General features: G+C 40.8%; 1 long non-coding RNA gene across 2 annotated transcripts; it reads right to left on the reverse strand.

The window, feature by feature from the left end:
- Nucleotides 1-9,191: 9,191 nt before the first annotated feature.
- On the reverse strand, nt 9,192-10,909 carry LOC133899286 (uncharacterized). 2 transcript variants are annotated; one of them, XR_009906340.1, is made up of 3 exons: nt 10,587-10,909; nt 10,259-10,496; nt 9,192-9,434 (listed from the first exon to the last, which is right to left on the reverse strand). It is a non-coding gene; the product is annotated as an uncharacterized LOC133899286 (long non-coding RNA). The 2 variants fall into 2 exon arrangements; XR_009906339.1 differs by having other exon boundaries at nt 9,192-10,496.
- Nucleotides 10,910-18,831: the final 7,922 nt, after the last annotated feature.

The raw sequence follows: 18,831 nt of genomic DNA on the forward strand, positions 1-18,831 counted from the left end.
CCGTACCGTGGCTCAGACTCGGGAGGCTGAGAGGAAAAGGAAGCGGGAGAGAGCCTGCCGTGCTAAGGCGGCAGGTCCCGATGCCCTCCGAAAGGAAAAGTATCCTAGATGCACTCAGTAGAGAGTACCTAATGTAACCCGACATACTTTCCCTCCCTAAGGCATGTTATGATTAGGATCGGCGCACTAATAAGTATGTACCTGGACACTAATTGCATTAAGCTTTTAGGTTAGAGAAATTTCATTTTTCTTCACATCTGAAGTAACTCTTGTTTCTTGTTGTAGGTTGAAAAGGAGGACAAAAATCTGGATGGCTCGAATGATGCTGAGAAGGGTGATGAATGCCTCAGAGAGGTGCCAATTTGATTATGTTGAAATTAGCACTTTAAAATAATATACCCATTATGATAATTGAGATGTGTACGTATCCATCTATTTTAGGACACACTGGAATCAATCAAAGGCAGGTTTTCAGCATTAGAGCAAGATACCCCTCATAAGTACATAAGTATTGACAGAAGAATTCAAGTGACAGAGGATAGGACAAGATGTTTACCAAAGCTGCATACAATTATGCAGGTTAATATCTCTCAATTTGTCTGTTATTTAGTTTTAAAGTACATCAGCTACCAATATAAATTTCCTTAGAACATTACCATTCGAAATTGTAGAGGATTGTAAAGCTACTTGATGGGAGTAATAGGCCAACAACATGTGAGGGAAAACAATGTGGGTCATTGGGTTCAAGCGAACTGGGAAAATCTCATTCCAATGTTCAGAAGGAAACCGACAGGAAAATCATGAAAAGAATAAGGATACAGGGGAGAGAGGAAATAGTAGGGTTAACAACGTTAAGAACATTAGCAATGAGAAGACAAGAAAACCTTGTCGGGAACCAGTTACAGATCATAAAAGGACTTATTCTTCGGGAACTAGTAAATGTGATCGATTGAACATATTTGGAGGAGTAAAGAAGAAAATCGATTTAGTTTCGAGTCCTACTCTTGTTGAAAAGGTGAAACTAGGAGAGACAGGCAACCAAGAAAAGTCTGCAAGTCCCTGTATGAAGGCATAAAGCGGAAGAGGATATTTGGAACAAAAATTGATGGCGCTCATGTTGGTACGTTGTGATGTTAATAGTATTTTACATACATATTAGTTTTTCATTGTTGAACTTGAACGATGATGCAGATGAGGTCATTGACACTACGTGAAAGACAAACAAAGGAGATACGAAATTAGTGATGGGTCGTCGGGACTCGTCACTAAAGACCCATTAGTGACGAGTCATAACTACGAACCGTCACTGATGTTCCATCTGATCGGGACCTGACATAGACCCATCACTAATGAGTCGTCACTAGTGACGGGTCGTAACATGACCCGTCACTGATGATAATAGTGACGGGTCAAGTTTTGACCCGTCACTAATGACCAACTCATCAGTGACGGGTCGTCTTAGGTAAGTCATTAGTGATGGGTTAAGTTGTGATCCGTCACTAATGACCTTTTTACAAATATTTTTTATTTTTCTCTTATTTTTCTCACCTCAGCAGAACTACTTAGTGTATAAAAGATGTTATCAATAGACTCATGCTTCACATATCTTTTAGTAAAATATTGATTTTATAGTAATCGATATTATATTGTAAGAGAATTTAATGGTCAAACCATCAAAGTACCAACTCAAAGGTACTTGGCAAGATACTAACTTATAGGATCAGTTGAAGAGCATGTCGGTATTTTTTTTTTCTTGCGGGTCCAACTTAGATAGGAAAGGGTAAATATGTTTTTAAGATATTATAACGTAACACAAGGTGTTTGTGTGGAGAGGATCATTGTTTACGTGGTTATCTTCATATTTACATGAAAGTTCGACTCCTACTAATATAAGGTGAATTCCCCACGTGTTGTTGTGTAATGTGTGAATGGTAGTGGATGCCGCATGTGGACTTAGAAGAAATGCATGTATGCTATGGATATGGATACGGGCATATCTTCATTTTTTCATTTTTTTATTTTTCTCTTATTTTTTCACATCTCTGCAGCACTAGAATAGGAACCACTGTACATTTCTGTTCAAGTTTGATGTAAGGGGTGACGGCTATGTACAAAAATGCACGTTCCAAAAACGGTGTAGAAACTTCAAGGGGTGAAAACTCAATCTTCCAGGCCGAATTTGGCCAAAAAAAATTGTCGAACCCGACGAAATGAGGGAGAAACGGATGTAACTTTTTCTGTAGATATCCGTAGAGTCAAAAAACGTTAAAATCTGAGTCCGTATGCAAAAATTATGCCCGTTTTACCGAAAGCACTCTGGGTCACATATCAAATTGCGATCGTTTGCATGAGATATTCATAATTCATAAAATATTTGTACAAATTTGGATGAAGAAAAATTTTATATATAAATTATAACCCTCGATGAAATTTGGCAAAATCAGTCATTAGTGACGGGTCAAGATTACGACCCGTCACTCATGACTTTCGGCAAAGAAGGTTAGAAGGATAAAGTATCTAATTTCTATCACAACTACGTGATAGGTGAGGTGGTAAGGGGCCTACACGTGCGAGAGGAGGTTGCGGGTTCGATTCCCACGGAACATAAAGTATACACAGTGTGAAAAATAGCAAGTGACCCGTGGTGAGTGGCGATGGGCCTGAGTTGGGATGGCTCGGGTGGAAAAAATATTTTTTTGACTTTTTTCTTGTCCAAAAATATGAAAAACGTTCATCAGTCATAAGTGATGGGTTACTGGTATGACCCGTCACTTATGTTTAGTCATTAGTGACGGGTCACAGTTACGATCCGTCACTAATGACCTCATCGGTAATAGGTCATAACCCGTCACTGATGACCTCTCATCAGTGACGCGTTTAGAGTGACGGGTGCGTTACCCATCACTAATGACGGTTACCACCCGTCACTGATGTGCTTTTTTCATGTAGTGTGAAGGACTGGATTTAAGCATCTTGGAACTGGCTGCCATTAAATTTGTTCAGAAGGAACTTGCCCTAAGTGCCGACAAAGTTTTAGTACATATAGGTATATCAGATCTAAGAGGCAGTCTATTGAGGTGTCTGATTAGACCTGTTAGAGAGAATGGAACATATAAATGGCTGGATTATGAACTAAGTCGTGTTCTATAACTTAACATACTAATTCTTAAAGCTGTTGGTAATTAATATTGTTATGTCGCCATACAGATAATAACCTCATATGCAAGTATATTTAACTCTGTTTGGGAAAATGAACATAAGCAACTGAAGCATGCAGTTTCAACATACCATTCTGATTGGCTACGATGTATTGGTAAAGATTGGATCCAAATTGGTTTATTTAGTAAAAGAGTGGGTGATTTTACTCATAAGTTCTGCCAGAGTTTGGTTGGATCGAATATGGTAACACTCTGTCATGACTTACCATTGCTTATGTCTATTTTTTATTCTAACAACTATCAAACATGTTCTTGTAGGTCTTCGTTCCCATAAACACTACCAACAATCAGGTGGCTTTGTATTCTCTGTCCATCTAAGAAAGAATTTTAAATTCTTGATCCTTACAATAGACGCATAAATTATGCAGAAGAAATTAAGAGATTTGGTATGTGCATGATAATGTTAAGCTAGTCAGTTCAAATTGTTAAGCTTCTCGCTATAATTTTACTGATCATTGAAACTATCTTGCAGCGAGGCAGCATTCATTCGATTTTGCAAGCAGTTGGTTCTTCACCTCCCAAGTTGGAGTCAAGGTGGAGTAACTATGATATACTAAATTGAGATGTGGTTGTCATAAAAAATATTCCACGCCAACTTGATGTGTGCGGACCTTCGGATATTTGTGATGTTGGTATAGAAGTGCAACTATTTATATAAATTTTATGAATTAAAATTGTAAATGCAGGTGCTCATGTGGAATTTTTACAATAAAGTATATGCAATTCTGGGATGGATCCAAATTGACATGTGACTTCTCGCAAGAGGACATGGAGACATTTAGAAAGAAGATGCCAGCGAAACTGTTATTTTCTCCCTTAAATGATCTTAATAGTATCAAAGATGATGTACTTGCTATGGCCAATTCTTAGTTTAAATTCTTATGTTTGATGGCTTCCCTCATGGCCGATTAAGCTGTATGAACTGCTACGTTAATTATCTAATACTTTATCATTTAACATCTTCATCCAATTTTTCATTTGTTAACTAGTATTAGCCAATTTGGAACATGTTTGTATCTTTGTTCAAGTTCTTGTCAGTGCCATCCATGCAGAAGAACAGTGTTCTGCTGTATCCGAATATCTTGTAATTTGGATGCTTTGGTAATGAAATTCAGGGGGCATAGAAGACTGCAGAACATGTCCAGAGAAATCTGCAAAGGCACGGTTTGTACACTGGGCATAAATTGACGTCCACAAGAGCCTTGCGCCAGAGATACGGCAACCCATTCAGCAGGATATGACAGTTCCAGAACAAGTATGTAAACACAACTAGTATACTCCATACTCCAAAATTGCAAAGATTTGTATATATACTAGTGTACAGCACTCGTAAAAGGAGTCATGTTCATATGTGGATTCAGAATTTCATATCATCAGGCACATACAGCTCTGGGGAATACCAAGCTAAAATCCTACACTTCCCGCATCTTTTATGGATGCGCATGCGTACCGATTCTCTCTAGCTGTCCTCTTGTCCAAAGGTTCCTTTTGTTCACCTCTTTTCCTGCCGAGTGCAAAGAAAGTTCATTATCATTCTCCAGCCTCTAATTACGAAATTCAGATCTGATATACCAACTATCCAGTTGTTTGTGAAGTCGAGAATTTAAGCTTTCACTTCGCTGGTTACTCTGTGCACCCAAGAAATATTTATTCTTTAAATAACTAGCTGGCCACTACTTCCTGATTCTGTACATCTTTGACAGCCACCTGCGACACTTATGACGCTTACCAATCTTGTGCTTCTTCATAAACCTTTTCCACTTCGTCTTAAATGTTTTTGGATTACGACGCATGTAAATTAGCTTCCTAAATGCAGAAATCATGCAATGATGAAGATAGCGAATTGCATTCCTCTCAATATGCCAAGCACACAAATGATGAGCAATGTTAGGCAAAACTACTCTTATAGCCCTTCGCATTGCACGATCGCCATCAGTTATTATGGACCTAGGTTCCTTCTAGTACATTGGTATTAAAAGAGTGTGCAGTAATCATTCATATGATTCTACACTTTCATGAGAAACAATGGCACAAGCAAATATTGTAGTGCTGCGATGATGATTCAAACCTACAAATGGAACAAAGGGCATGTTGTACTTATTTGTACGGTATGTGCTGTAAAAAAAAACCAAATCCCCAAAAGCTTAGTAATCTAGGCGCGACTGCGCATCACACCAGAACATATTTATCAAGCGAGCATCACAATTAGTCTGATACTGGAAGAAGAATTCAGAATCCTCAAGTTGCCTTCCTTTCATATACTGCAACACTGTGTTTGCATCACCATCTGCAATCTTCCTCTTTTTATTCAAATGTGAAAAGTTATACACATCCCTAAGGACATGACCGACATTATGATACCCTCCATACTGCTGCTCCATAACATCCATAATTTGATATTTCCTAAGACCCACAGTCTGGTACGCTATGATTTTTTTTCTGATGCTCCGTGATTTTACGGTGCGAGAACAAAAACCCTACTTCATTTGATCTTTCCATCTCATGGGTGTGTGTATCGATGTACTTGTGTACGTACCACAGGTTCATTTGAGGGTTATGTTTAATTACTATCTCAACATGACATTTGAATCATGTCAATGGGTGTGGCCTCCTTTTCTTATTTGCCATATTGAAGAAATTTGATTGTCTGGTACCTTGTTTCGAGCAGACAAATTGGTGACATGTTATATCATCTTTGTTTTCTGAGTATCTAGCATTGCCCTTCCTTAAACTAAAGCCTTTATTACTAGCAAAACTATTGAAAAACTCACATCCCTCATCCTTAGAACTAAAGGTCCTATGTATATCTTCGTACTCTGCTAAATGTTCAAGTATCTGGGTCCCATCTTGACTGTGGAATGACATGTTGGATTACTAATACCTACACCCTAAAACACAAGCACCTATGGAGAAACAAAAGACAATTTCTGCAAAAATGAAGTAAATATATGAAAACAGATCACAGAAGTCATGCCTAATCTATCAATATTTAATTAAATTCTTCAAAAGCTTCCCCACGCAATCAATTTGTGATTTCCTAAATTGAACTATCCACAACAGCACTGATAGTCGGCACAAAAGAACACATGCACAGGCACAAATAGTCTATGGCCATCGGAATTTGACTCCATGATATGAAATCCCTCCTACGTAAGTCCCAAATGAAAAGAAATTGCAATTGCCTGAAACGTTGGTTGCTCTCTGACTCTTTGCAGCCCTAAAGCTAGGTTGTTCTCAACTCTCAGCCTTATTCAATTGCAAGTGGACCGAATTCCATAATCATCACCACTAATTGAGGCCAGTGGATCGGATAATTTGATGCAATTAGTCTAACAACAGCTTATTCTTGGCTGGTTGCAACCAAATAATAATGGAACGCATGGACGACAAGGATGATCCAATCTTTATTGGGAAAAATGCACAAACCCCCCATAAGTCACTCCATTTTTGAGATTCCCCCCCATAAGCCATTTTGTTGCAAAAACCCCCCAACAGTAATTTAGATTTGCAAAAAAACCCCCAGCAATTGTTTAATCCAGAAAATAGGTTTTCTTTAATATAAAAAATATGTAAATTCTTTAATAATTTAGATAAAGGTTTTAAAAATGATTCCTTTGGTGAAATATATAAAATGAAATGTTTTTAATTCTATTAATCTTATATATATGTTTTTCAATGATAAAATAAATGTTTTAATTATGTCCCTTAGGATATAATTTTATTTATTATTTGTGTTCACAAATAACGACAAATCAATGGAGACTGATGCTAAATCTTGCCGAACTCTCTGCATCTACGGAAGAGAGGCCGAGCGCTGGAATGCGATCAAGTGCCATGCTAATGGGTAGGCTAGCCAGACAAATTAGAGAAGATTCCCTTTATACCATTGCAACTTATACGTTTGCCTTATATGTTATCTAAAATTAAAAACATAGAAAACGTAGAAAAATTAAAAATTCCCTTTATTTTCTAATTATTTACCATTTTTTCATAATTAAAAATATAGAAAACCTATTAAAACATTATTCTAGATTTTCTAAATTTTTCTCATAATTAAAACATTTATTTTATCATTGAAAAACATATATATAAGATTAATAGAATTAAAAACATTTCATTTTATTTATTTCACCAAAGGAATCATTTTTAAAACCTTTATCTAAATTATTAAAGAATTTACATATTTTTTATATTAAAGAAAACTAATTTTCTGGATTAAACAATTGCTGGGGGGGTTTTTGCAAATCTAAATTACTGTTGGGGGGGTTTTTGCAACAAAATGGCTTATGGGGGGAATCTCAAAAATGGAGTGACTTATGGGGGGGTTTGTGCATTTTTCCCATCTTTATTTGATGCATCGGATCGTATTTGTTTTAGGAGAAGCAACGAATAAAGACTCACTGAATAGAGCAACAAACAAGCAGGGACGGGGACGTTGGGGAGAACCAGCGGGGACGGCGCCACAGTGATGTCGACGTAATGCAACGGCGGCCGGCGGCAAGTTCATTACCTTCTGGTGTCACGGAAATCCAGTGCCGGCAGATCGGAACTTCACGGGTGGCCGATCTTCACGGGTGGCCGGCACATCTGGCGAGCAGCCGGTGTAGAGCCTCCTGGAGCCTGTCGTCCAGGGCTGCAGCAGGGATTGGGGAGGCGTGATTAGGAGATTAGGGTAGTTAGATTTGGGCTACTTCGATTGGGCTGGACTGCCATATTCTGCGAGATGAGCCGTAATACTACTTTGTTTCGGGGCTCCATATATATATTGACAAAAATTTCTATAATAGCTCACCAACATATGGGCCCACCTTATATTGTACGGTATTCCTGAAGTTAAGTATTTGAACTACAAATATACAAATTTAAAAGATCATCGACGTGTGAGCCTGCCTTGTATTGGATGGATTTTCTAACTTTAACATTCAAAGAAATAAATCAACAAAGAGCATGTCAAAATTAAACAAACATGGGTTCAAGCGTTTGCATAACTATAACTTCAATCAAGACACATCACGAAGTCACAAGAAAACGAGTATTGCATTTCTGAAGTTATTATTTAAATAAAAATTATAAAAATTGTAATGTGTCACCAATGTGTGGCCCTACCTCAAATTGGATGGAATTTGTGAAGCTTAACATTGAAACAAATAAATATTACAAGGGTTTGCATAATTATGACTTGATGCGAGACACATCACGAAGTCATGTGAACACAAGAAGATGGGGGTACACAACAGTTACATAACATTTTACAATCATGCCCCTCCCGTTCATAGCGTAACCCAATAGCTCATCAGGAGTAAAATGGTCAAGTAGAACAATTACGGTGTCATGTTCATCTGCTGGCTACTCATATTCACCACTTGAGGTACCACGTCCTCCTAATCCCACATGTACATCTCACATAAGTACTCTAAACTCTTCATGACCCTTCACTACAAGAAATCTGCTAATCTGTGACATTCTATAAACGTCATGGTTACATGATTTTTTTGTCACAAAGCAGAGTCTATGACGATCAGGTGACGAAAATGTGACCGTCACTGATTGCACGTCTCTGATTGCAATCGGTGACGAAAATCACTATTTTGTTATAGTTTTCTATGATGATCCTGCTTTGTCATAAATTTATGACAAAAATTATCATCATGGTTTAGCCAATTATCGTCACAAAGCAATGGCTATGGTACACGCCATGTCAGTCTTTTGCCCGGCAATATGACGTGGTAAATGACGTGGATGCCAAGCTAGATCTAACATGGCTAGGGTGTTTGACGTGACAAATGATGTAGATTCCAAGCTGGATCTGACGTGGTAAATGACATTGATGTCGAGTAGGATCTGAATTGGCTATGCAGTCTATCATGGCAAAGGACTTGGATGCCAAGCTGGATCTAACATGGCTATTCCATTTTTGCCACAGAATCGTACACATCGTAACAACAACTCTCTCAATAGATTAATCACCAAAAGACATCAAATAAAAATTTCCATGTAATAACTCTCGGTTATACAATATATTAGCATACACACTTCCATCCATACAAGTATACATAATCTCTAACAAAAATAAATTTTCTAGCATCCACAAACCGGTGTGAAAATGCATCCAATCATTTCTAGGGGGCTCAGGTATTTCTTCAGTCTAAACTGCTGCACTTGATTTAACTGATGCTGAGGTTGCATCCTCTTCACTACTGTTTTTGCTTCAGGTATCTACAGCAAAAGAAACAGTAGGGTTTTTCATTAAAATGGACCATGGCAAAACAAGACATGGAATAAACACACTATCATTGAATTATTCTACAAAGAAATGAACAACTTGGTTAGCTTCTTACCATCAAACATTCAATCATTTGATTAAACAAAAGGACACAATATCATTGACCTCATACTGCCAGTAATTAACTCCATTTTAAAGCAATCAAGCGCAGCATGTTCCTCTTTTGGGAATATTTAACTTTTTGCCACTCTACCGGAGTGGCAATTTCTCGCTAAGGATGACAAATGGGTCCTCCTGAGTCTATGATAGTGGGCTCAGTGGCAAATTTGCCACTCTACCGGATGGCAGGGTGGCAAAAAATCAAATGCCCATATTAAAAAAGGTGAACATGTCAGGAAACAAGAAGTTTGTCTTCTAAAACAATAACTATATGATTGAAGGATTTGAATCTTGTTCTATGGTTGAGCATAACACGGAGACAGAACAAACCAAGAGGCTTTGATCTTGAGCACTAGCCTTCAAGACAGAACAAACCAAGATGCCGTCTACTTCATATATTATTAGCATCTTGCATAATTTCTTATTTTTGGCAAAGCAAATTGAGCCAACATAAGCACAACTTGCAGTTAATTTCTAAATCGAAGTAGTGTATATTGAACACCCCTTTCTGAAGGTATGTACTAATTATTTTCAGATGCCTGTACAACTGGATATTTCACTCAATCACCATTTCACAAGCCACACATGCTATCAATAGAGAGAGAACTGAGATTAGAGAAAAGGGGATACTCATTTGTGAGCAGTAATGTCCAGCTACCTATTGATCTACACGGCAGAATCTGTGTTCCATAATGGAAGACATACCCATCATCTCCCCACATCTACATGGCAGTAAAAAAAAGAATTGAACTGTCTCCTCCTTCCGTCCAGCACATCCGGACAAGCAGTTGCACAACCCTAAAGAAATCTATTGAAAGGAGAAAAAGTGTCATGAGGCACAAACCTAATCCATGGTGAAGTTGAAGAACCCAATCACGTTCACCACCTCTGAGTTCCTGTGCCGTAGAAGAATGCCAATGCATAAATGAAATCATCAATTGTAGAACCCTACAATTTAGCAACAAAAAGGGAGGAGGGAATCTTACCACTTGGCACGGGCCTTCAGCTCGAGGGCGGACGACTGCAGCATGGTGTTGTACTCCTCGTTGAGCTTTGTGCTCTCCACGCCCTCCTATTCGTTGTCGCTGCCTTGATTGGAGTCGTCACCGTGGAAGTCTCGGGAGGGAGGTGGATGGGCCAGGAGCACAGGGGAATGGGAGGAGGCGGTGGGGGAAGCCAGAGGACATCACGTGATGTGGAGGTTGTCCTCCTTGAAGGCGATCGAAGTGGAGGTGAGCTTGGCTACCAAGAAGGCGAAGAGGTGGCTGATAGCCACCACACCGGAGTTGACGGTGTCACGAGCGAGGCCGCACGACTGCCAGATCTGCCTCCCAGAGTCGACAATGTCACCAGCTCTGTCTGCTAAATCCGAGCAATAGCGACTAGACCTAGGCTCTTGGAAGCTGGATCTCATCGAAGAGTGGCCGGATCCGGGCATGGCCGCCCCGAGCGACAGTTGCTCAAGCAGGGAGGGGCCATGGGGAAGAGAGTCTGAGGGAGTCGACGGCGTTGCTAGCCGCAAGAACACCAGGCCAAGGCCTCTTGCGTGCACACTTACTCGACTAAGCGTGGAAGAGATGAGGGTAGGGTGAGGTGGAGGCTGAGATTGGAGGAGGAGGGATGGTGAGGCGGAGCTGCAGTGTGTGGGTGTGAGAGAGAGGAGCATGGGAGAAGATAAGGTTCCATATTTTTTGACTGGATGGCGCGGGAATTGTCCCGCGCTCGGTTTCAGATATCTCGCTCCAAAAATCACATGCTCTTTTTTTTGCTAGCGCCATGCACCAGTTTGAACAAAAATTATTTTAGTCGATTGCTGGATACAACCTCCTGTTGCTACCGCCCGTCGGAGATTGGGCGGAAGGGCCTGGTGCCGCGATTCGTTGCCGGTGTGAGCTCCTAGTTGTGGTGATCATTTTGAGCTCTGGCAGGCGCTTGCGCCGTGGCCGTGCGAATGAATAAATAATCATAATGTAAAATATTTATAATTTCAGTATAGATGAAATATAAATTATGAAACTGAGACTTCAAATTATTAAAAATGGCCAATTCATTTCCCACCCACCATCTCAAAGTTCTGAAATAGCCCGAAAGCCCATGAAGTCTTTTCACCCGAAAGCCTATGAAGCAAATAGCAGCCCACAAAGCCTAATAGCCCAAGAAGACATGTGGGCCTAACTTCCACGTTGGTTGTGTTTGCCAGCAAGGATGAAATAGCTTTATGATGATTTTATTAGTGTTTATGACGATTATGTTAGTGACGGATTTGATCCCTTTTTGTCACTAACAACAAGGCAACTGGCCTTGGGGCTCATTTGTGAAGAATTGTTGAAACATCGTCATAAATGTTTATTTAATTCTTTTTAATAGTTTTATAATTCAAATAAATGCTAGAAAACTTTAGAAAAATCCTAGAAAAATCCAGAAAATCAAAAATAACTTTGGAAAAATTCTAGAAAATTCCTAGCAACATAATTTCATCTGTAGTTAATCTTTTTAGTTCTATTTTAATCTTTAGAAAATCATAGCTTTATAACCGTAGCTCCATTTTGATCTGTTCTTTCGTCAGATTGTCCGAAAAAGCGTGATCTTGTATGTGATGATGTTTGTTGTGTGATATTTGGTTCTATTTGGATCTTGGTGTTTATGTGTTACCTTTTCCACGTATGTTGCGAGTAGATGCCAACATTCCAGAGGAGTTAGAAGGACTACAGGATCAAGATTTCAAAGACCCAACTGAGTTCAGTGAAGGCAAGTTGTGTTCTTGAACATATTTATCCTGGTTTTTAAATATTTTGTTTTACAAACATGCATACCAATAATTTTGTTGGGAATCCCAAGAGTTAGGCTTTACCCTAGTTTTCCCTTATCATCTTTATCGCCATAGTATGGTTTTGGGTTGTGGAATGGTAGATGATGCTTAGCCTTACTTTGGGATGGTAATCATGATAATTGCTCTACAAAATTGATAATAGTCCTATGCAACAATGATAAAAGATGATATAATAATTTTTGTAGCAACATGGCATAGGGATTTGAGCATGTGGTATGAGGAGATCGGTACAGGAAGTACGGATGGGTATGTGGTAGTCTTGTTCAAATCTAAGAACCGGTTCATGGGGTGACCTTTCTGTGTTTATAGTGCGACCGCAAGCCTGGTATGGGATGGGCCTAGACAATTAATTTGCTTTACTCTCAGCATAGTGTAGACCAGGCAGAAGAACGGGGAATGGATGAGATGTCTTGGGATCCGAAAGGCGAAAGAGGGGGCTTTTGTTGTGGAGGTGTATTCACGTGGCTATGAAAACTTAGCGGGCAGGCATGTGCTAAGATGGGCATTGTAAAGGCTTTGCAGTGGATTCCTAGTGCACACCTCGAAAGTGTGTGAGAGTTTTCCGTCGGCCAACGGATGCTCAACAAATGGGAAGAAACGTCTTGTGGGTAAAGTGCACAACCTCTGCAGAGTGTAAAACTGGTTAATCAGCCATGCTCACGGTTAAGAGTGACATAGAAAACCTACCATGATTAGAACTTGATGTTTTGGTTAGTTTGGTCAGCTGTGATGGTGGGAATCATGGTTGAGGTGTTGTCAATCATAGTGGTGGGAACTATGATTGAGGTGTTCAACCATGGTGGATAGAACTTTGGTTGAGGTGTTGGAGAGTTGGTTAAGTCAAGATGGTTGGAATCTTGAGGTGGTTTGCTATTTACAGTTGTTACTTAATTAGTATTGCTTTTCAAATATTTTTACTTAAATGTTGTTTTCTGCAAAAGAGCCATTTAACCATATTCTTGTCAAAGCCTTCATATGTATACTATTTCCTTCACAACTTGCTGAGTATGACATGCGCTTACTCTTGCTATCACCAAATACTCAGTTGGAGAAGGTATCGAGGAGTACACTGAAGATGGATCATTCTAAGACGCTTTTTACGTCGATCATGCCTGTGGAAGAGTCGTAAAGGATTAGAGTAATCATAGTTCGTTTAGTTTCCACTGCAGTTTATTTGGTTCTTCAACCATTGAAGGTCATTTGTGTAAGACAGTTTATTCGATTAAGGTATGGATATTGTAATGATTATCATCAATGAAGTCACTATGTGTTGGGATTGATTCCTGGGCTCAACACATAAATGAGATTGGTTTGTTCCTTAAACCGGTCTTGACATCTACATAAGCAATGCTTTTTTGGACAACAAAGGCTGGCCGAGCAAGGGTTGCCAAGCGCAATACTGGAGCTAGAGCAGCTATTTGGTTTTTCCTATGACTTAAGGTTAGACTAAAATCTAATTAATTGTTGGAAAATTTTAATAAATTGCAAAAGTGAAAGTAGGGTGTTGCAAACCTATCACCCTTAGAATGATTCTCGTCCTCGAGATTCAGAAGGATTGGAGAAGAGATGGGGAAACTCGGTCTTCAGGTCTTCTTTTCTTTCCCATGTGACCTTCTCCTCTGAGTGATGGCCCCATTGCACTTTGCACATGCAGATCACTTTGCTTCTAGTAACTCTGTCGGCTGTCTCGAGAATCTTGACTGGTTGTTCTGAGTATGTAAGATCTTCTCGTATGTTTAGTTCCTTGGGGACTCGCAAACAGTTCTTTAGCTAAGAGATGTGGAAGATGTCATGTACGTCGGAGATTTGGGGTGATAACTCCAGTTAATATGCTACTTCTCCTCTTCTATCTAGCACCTTAAAGGGTCTGATATACCTAGGTGCAACCTTCCCCTTGACTTTGAATCTACGGAGTACTTTGATAGGCAATACCTTAAGATATACATAATCTCCGACTTCAAAAGTCAATTTTCCGCTTCTGTTATCTGTGTAACTCTTTTGTCTTGACTGTTTGGTCCTCAGATTTTCCCGAATTACATGGACTTGCTTTTTCACATTCTGCAATATCTCTGGCCCAAAAGACTTGACTTTCACTGCTTTCATTCCAAAATAGCGGTATTCTAAACTTTCTCTCATACAATGCTTCGAAGGGAGACTAACTAGATAGCTATTGTTGTATGAGAATTCTGCATAAGGAAGACTCTAATCCCAACTATGGCTGTATTTCAAGGCACAAGGTCTCAGCATATCTTCTAGAATCTGGTTCACCCTTTCTGTTTGACCATCGGTTTTGGTGTGATAGGCCAAGCTGAAATTTAACTTAGTGTCCATGGACTCATGAAGCCTCTGCCAAAACCGTGAAGTGAACTGGGTACCCCGATCTGATACAATCTTCTTGGGTATGCCGTGTAGGCATACAATTCTAGACATGTACAGTTCTGCAAGCTTTGCTCAAGATAGGTGGTCTTGACTGGGATGAAGTGAGCAACCTTAGTCAAGTAGTCCACAACAACCCATATGGAATCATAGCCGGATTGAGTACGAGGTAATCCGATGATGAAGTCCATATTGATTTCTTCCCATTTCCACTCAGGCACCTTTAATGGCTGAAGTAACCCTACCAGTCTTTGGTGTTCGGCCTTTACTCTCTGGCAGGTATCACATAAGGCTACATACTCTGCTACATCACACTTCATACCATACCACCAATAACGCTCCTTTAGGTCTTGGTACATCTTTGTACTTCCCGAATGGATGGAGTATGGTGAATCATGTGCCTATCTCAAAATTAAGTCCTTGATTGGCTTCTGACTCGGCACAAAGATCCTTTTCCCAAATCATACAGTGCCTTGGATGTCCACCAAAAATCCTAGGCCTTTGTCAGTCTTGAGGAGTTCCTTGATTTCCTTAATCTTCTCATTCTATAATTATCCCTTACGAATTTCTTGTTCCAGAGGGGGTTCTACTTCCATAGAAACTGCCTCCATATTAGCGCGAAACCCAGATTAAGTCACTCAAATTCCTTGTATAGCTCGGGTCTTCCTTCCCATACCATTGACATGTTGTAGTAACTTTTTTGGCTTAGTGCATCCGCTATAACATTGGCTTTCGTAGGGTGATAGTGAATTCCCGCATCGTAGTTCTTGACCAGCTCTAACCATCGGCGTTGCCTCAAGTTAAGGTTTGTCTGGGTGAAAATGTACTTTAGACTCTTATGGTCTGTATAGATTTCACACTGCTTACCGAGGATGTAATGCCTCCAAATCCTCAATGCATGCACAACCGCTGCTAGTTCTAGGTCATGTCAGGTAATTCTCCTCGTGTTTCCTCAACTGCCTTGATGTATAAGCCACAACCTGACCTTCTTGCATGAGCATACATCCAAGTCCTTGTCGTGAGGCATCACAATAGATGTCAAAGCCCTTTCTGATATCTGGTAATATGAGTAGTGGTGATGTGGTCAATCTCTTCTTTAACTCCTCAAAGCTTGCTTCACAGGACAGGGTCCACTTGAATTCTTTACTCTTCTACAATAGCTCAGTGAGAGGATTGACTATCTTGGAGAAACCTTCTATGAACCGGCGATAGTATCCTCCTAGTCCGAGAAAACTCCTAATTTCTGACACATTCGTGGGTGGCATCCAATTTAACACATCCTTCACCTTGCTTGGATCTACTGCTACTCCTCTAATAGAGATGATGTGTCCAATTCTTGGAGAAAACCAGGATATCATCAATGAAAACTACCATAACTTATCCAATTACTACATAAACACCTTGTCCATGAGCTACATGAAGTAGGCCGGGCATTGGTCAAACCAAATGACATAACTGTGAACTCGTATAATCCATAGCGGATACTGAAAGCCATCTTGGGGATGTCTGATGCTCTAATCTTTAACTAGTGATATCCTGACGGTAGATCAATCTTGGAGAATACACTGGCTCCTTTTAACTGATCAAACAAATCCTCAATCCAGGGTAAGGGATACTTGTTCTTGATGGTTACCTCATTGAGGGATCTATAATCTACACACATCTGTTGAGTACCATCGTTCTTCTGCACAAAGAGCACTGGGGCTCCCTAAGGTGAGGAACATGGGCGAATGAAACCCTTGTCTTGTAACTCTTTGAACTGTTGCTTAAGCTCAACTAGTTCATTAGCGGGCATTCTATATGACCTCTTAGATATAGGGGCTTTCCCAGGTACTAGTTCAATAATAAAGTCGATGTCACGGTCTGGTGGAATACCTAGCAGATCTTTAGGAAACACATTAGGAATTTCACGCACCACTCGAATCTCCTCGATAGGGGTATCCTTCAACTGGTTGAGTGCACACTCTTGGGCTGACGGGATACTTGCCACAAATTCAACCTTGGTCCCATCTTCGTTGGTCAGACGAACTGCCCTTCTGGCACACTTGATCACCACATCAAACTTAGCTAACCAATCCATTCCGTGGATCACATCTATCCCATTAGAGTCCAAGACAATGAGATTGGCTGGAAAGTCTACATCCCTTATTTTGAGGTTTACCTTTGCTCTCACTTCTGCTCCTGGAGAGCTAACTATCATCTTGTGTGGCATAATAGCTATGGGCAGGTTGTACCTTGTCACATGCTTGGATGATATGAATGAATGCGATGCTCCCAAATAAAATAAAACTGTGGCAGGGGCAGAATTAATAAGGAACATGCCAAGTATGACGTTTGCTGCGTTCTGGGCATCTTTGGTGGTGACATGGTTCACTCTCCCATGGATGTAGTTCTATCATCTGCAGTTTCCCTGAGCTGGTGCTTGATTCCCATTACGTCCCTAAGGTTGAGCTTGGGCCTGAGCTGGATGCTTCTTCGGACACTTGTTAGCACAGTGTCCTGTATCCCCACAGTTGAAGCACAGGCCGTTCCCCTGGGTGTTGTTGTTCTAGGGAGTAGCCTAGTTGACAGGATGGGGTGCTTGAAAGTTGGGGTGTGGCACCTGATAGTTGGGGCACAGTGCCTGAAAATTGGGGCGCGGAGCTAGAGCTTAAGCTGAAGGCCTGTACTAATTTGGGGGACGGAACGAGGACTGCTGCTGCTGCACAAAATGAGGACGAGAGCTGCTCCCTGCTTGCTAGTTTTGGAAGGGCAGCTTCCTCTTCTTGTCACTCTCGATCTGATTGCACTTGTTTTCCAGGACAAGCACCATATTCATTATGTATTGGAAACTTGGGAACTCATGGGGAATCAGCTGATATTGCAGGTCATCATCCAGTCCCTCCATGAAACATTTCTGCTTCTTTTCATCAGTGTCCACCTCACCCGGGGCATACCTTGAGAGTTGAGTGAACTTGGTGACGTAATCCGTGACCGACATGGAGCCCTGTTTGAGGTTCAGGAACTCCTTCTTGATCTTGATGGCTCCTGCGAGCACATGGTGAGCACGGAAGCTGTTCCTGACCTTAGTCCAGGTGATGCACTGAGCATCCTGGTGCACATCGTGATACGCACCCACCAATCCGCTGTTGGGCCGACAAGCTGGTGTGCAGCGAAGAGCACTTCTCACTGTTGGTGCACTAGCTGATATGCAGCTTCTTGTCTATAGTTTTGAGTCAATCATCTACGTCTAGAGGATCATTTGCATGCGAGAAGACTAGTGGCTTGGTCCTTTGAAATGCTCAAGCCTGGATTGGTTCTGGGGAGAAGCGGGGGCTTGAACCAGAGGAACCTGATATAGGTGGGCCATGGTCTGGGTCATCCCCTGTAGAATCTGGGTCTACATGGCCATCATCTGTTCCACAGTAAACCGAGGAGGAGGTGGTGGTGGTGGCACACGCTGGTTGTTGCCTGTGTTGTTGTTGTTGGCATTGGTGGCGTTGGTGTTGTTGCTCTTGGTGTTAACCATCTGTTCAAGACCGGACAGAGAGATCGGAAGAGGTAAACAAGACTGAACAAGATAGAGCAAGAAGGAAAGGAACCCAACTATACTAAAGCATAAATAGATAGTCTTATAAAAGATGTGGCTATGGACAGGCCCATAGAGCACACCGACACTCATGCAGAAAATAACAAATCACACAAGCACACCACACTCAACAAACAAACGATACTACAACATCTTGTTCTTATGACTCTAGGGGTATCATCCTAATACCGGGAACCAACTGAGGAACCGCCGATGGACTGAGTGTACTTATGAGATCCTGCTTCAGGGGTGTCGTCAGTGCGTCGCCCCTTGTAGGGCCAGGAACAAGCAGACCAAGTCTCTGGCTCAGAAGTAGAAGACTCTCCATCTAGCTGTTGGTGAAGCATCTTGGCTGTCTCCTCGGTGTGGGCCAGACACTCACAAACCTCCTCCAACTCCTCCAAGGCATAGTCTAGATCCTTGTTCAATGTAGTCGTAAGCAGCACCTGCTCGACCA

This window comes from Phragmites australis, chromosome 18 (genome assembly GCF_958298935.1).
Source record: "Phragmites australis chromosome 18, lpPhrAust1.1, whole genome shotgun sequence".
In the NCBI taxonomy this organism is placed as follows: domain Eukaryota; kingdom Viridiplantae; phylum Streptophyta; class Magnoliopsida; order Poales; family Poaceae; genus Phragmites; species Phragmites australis.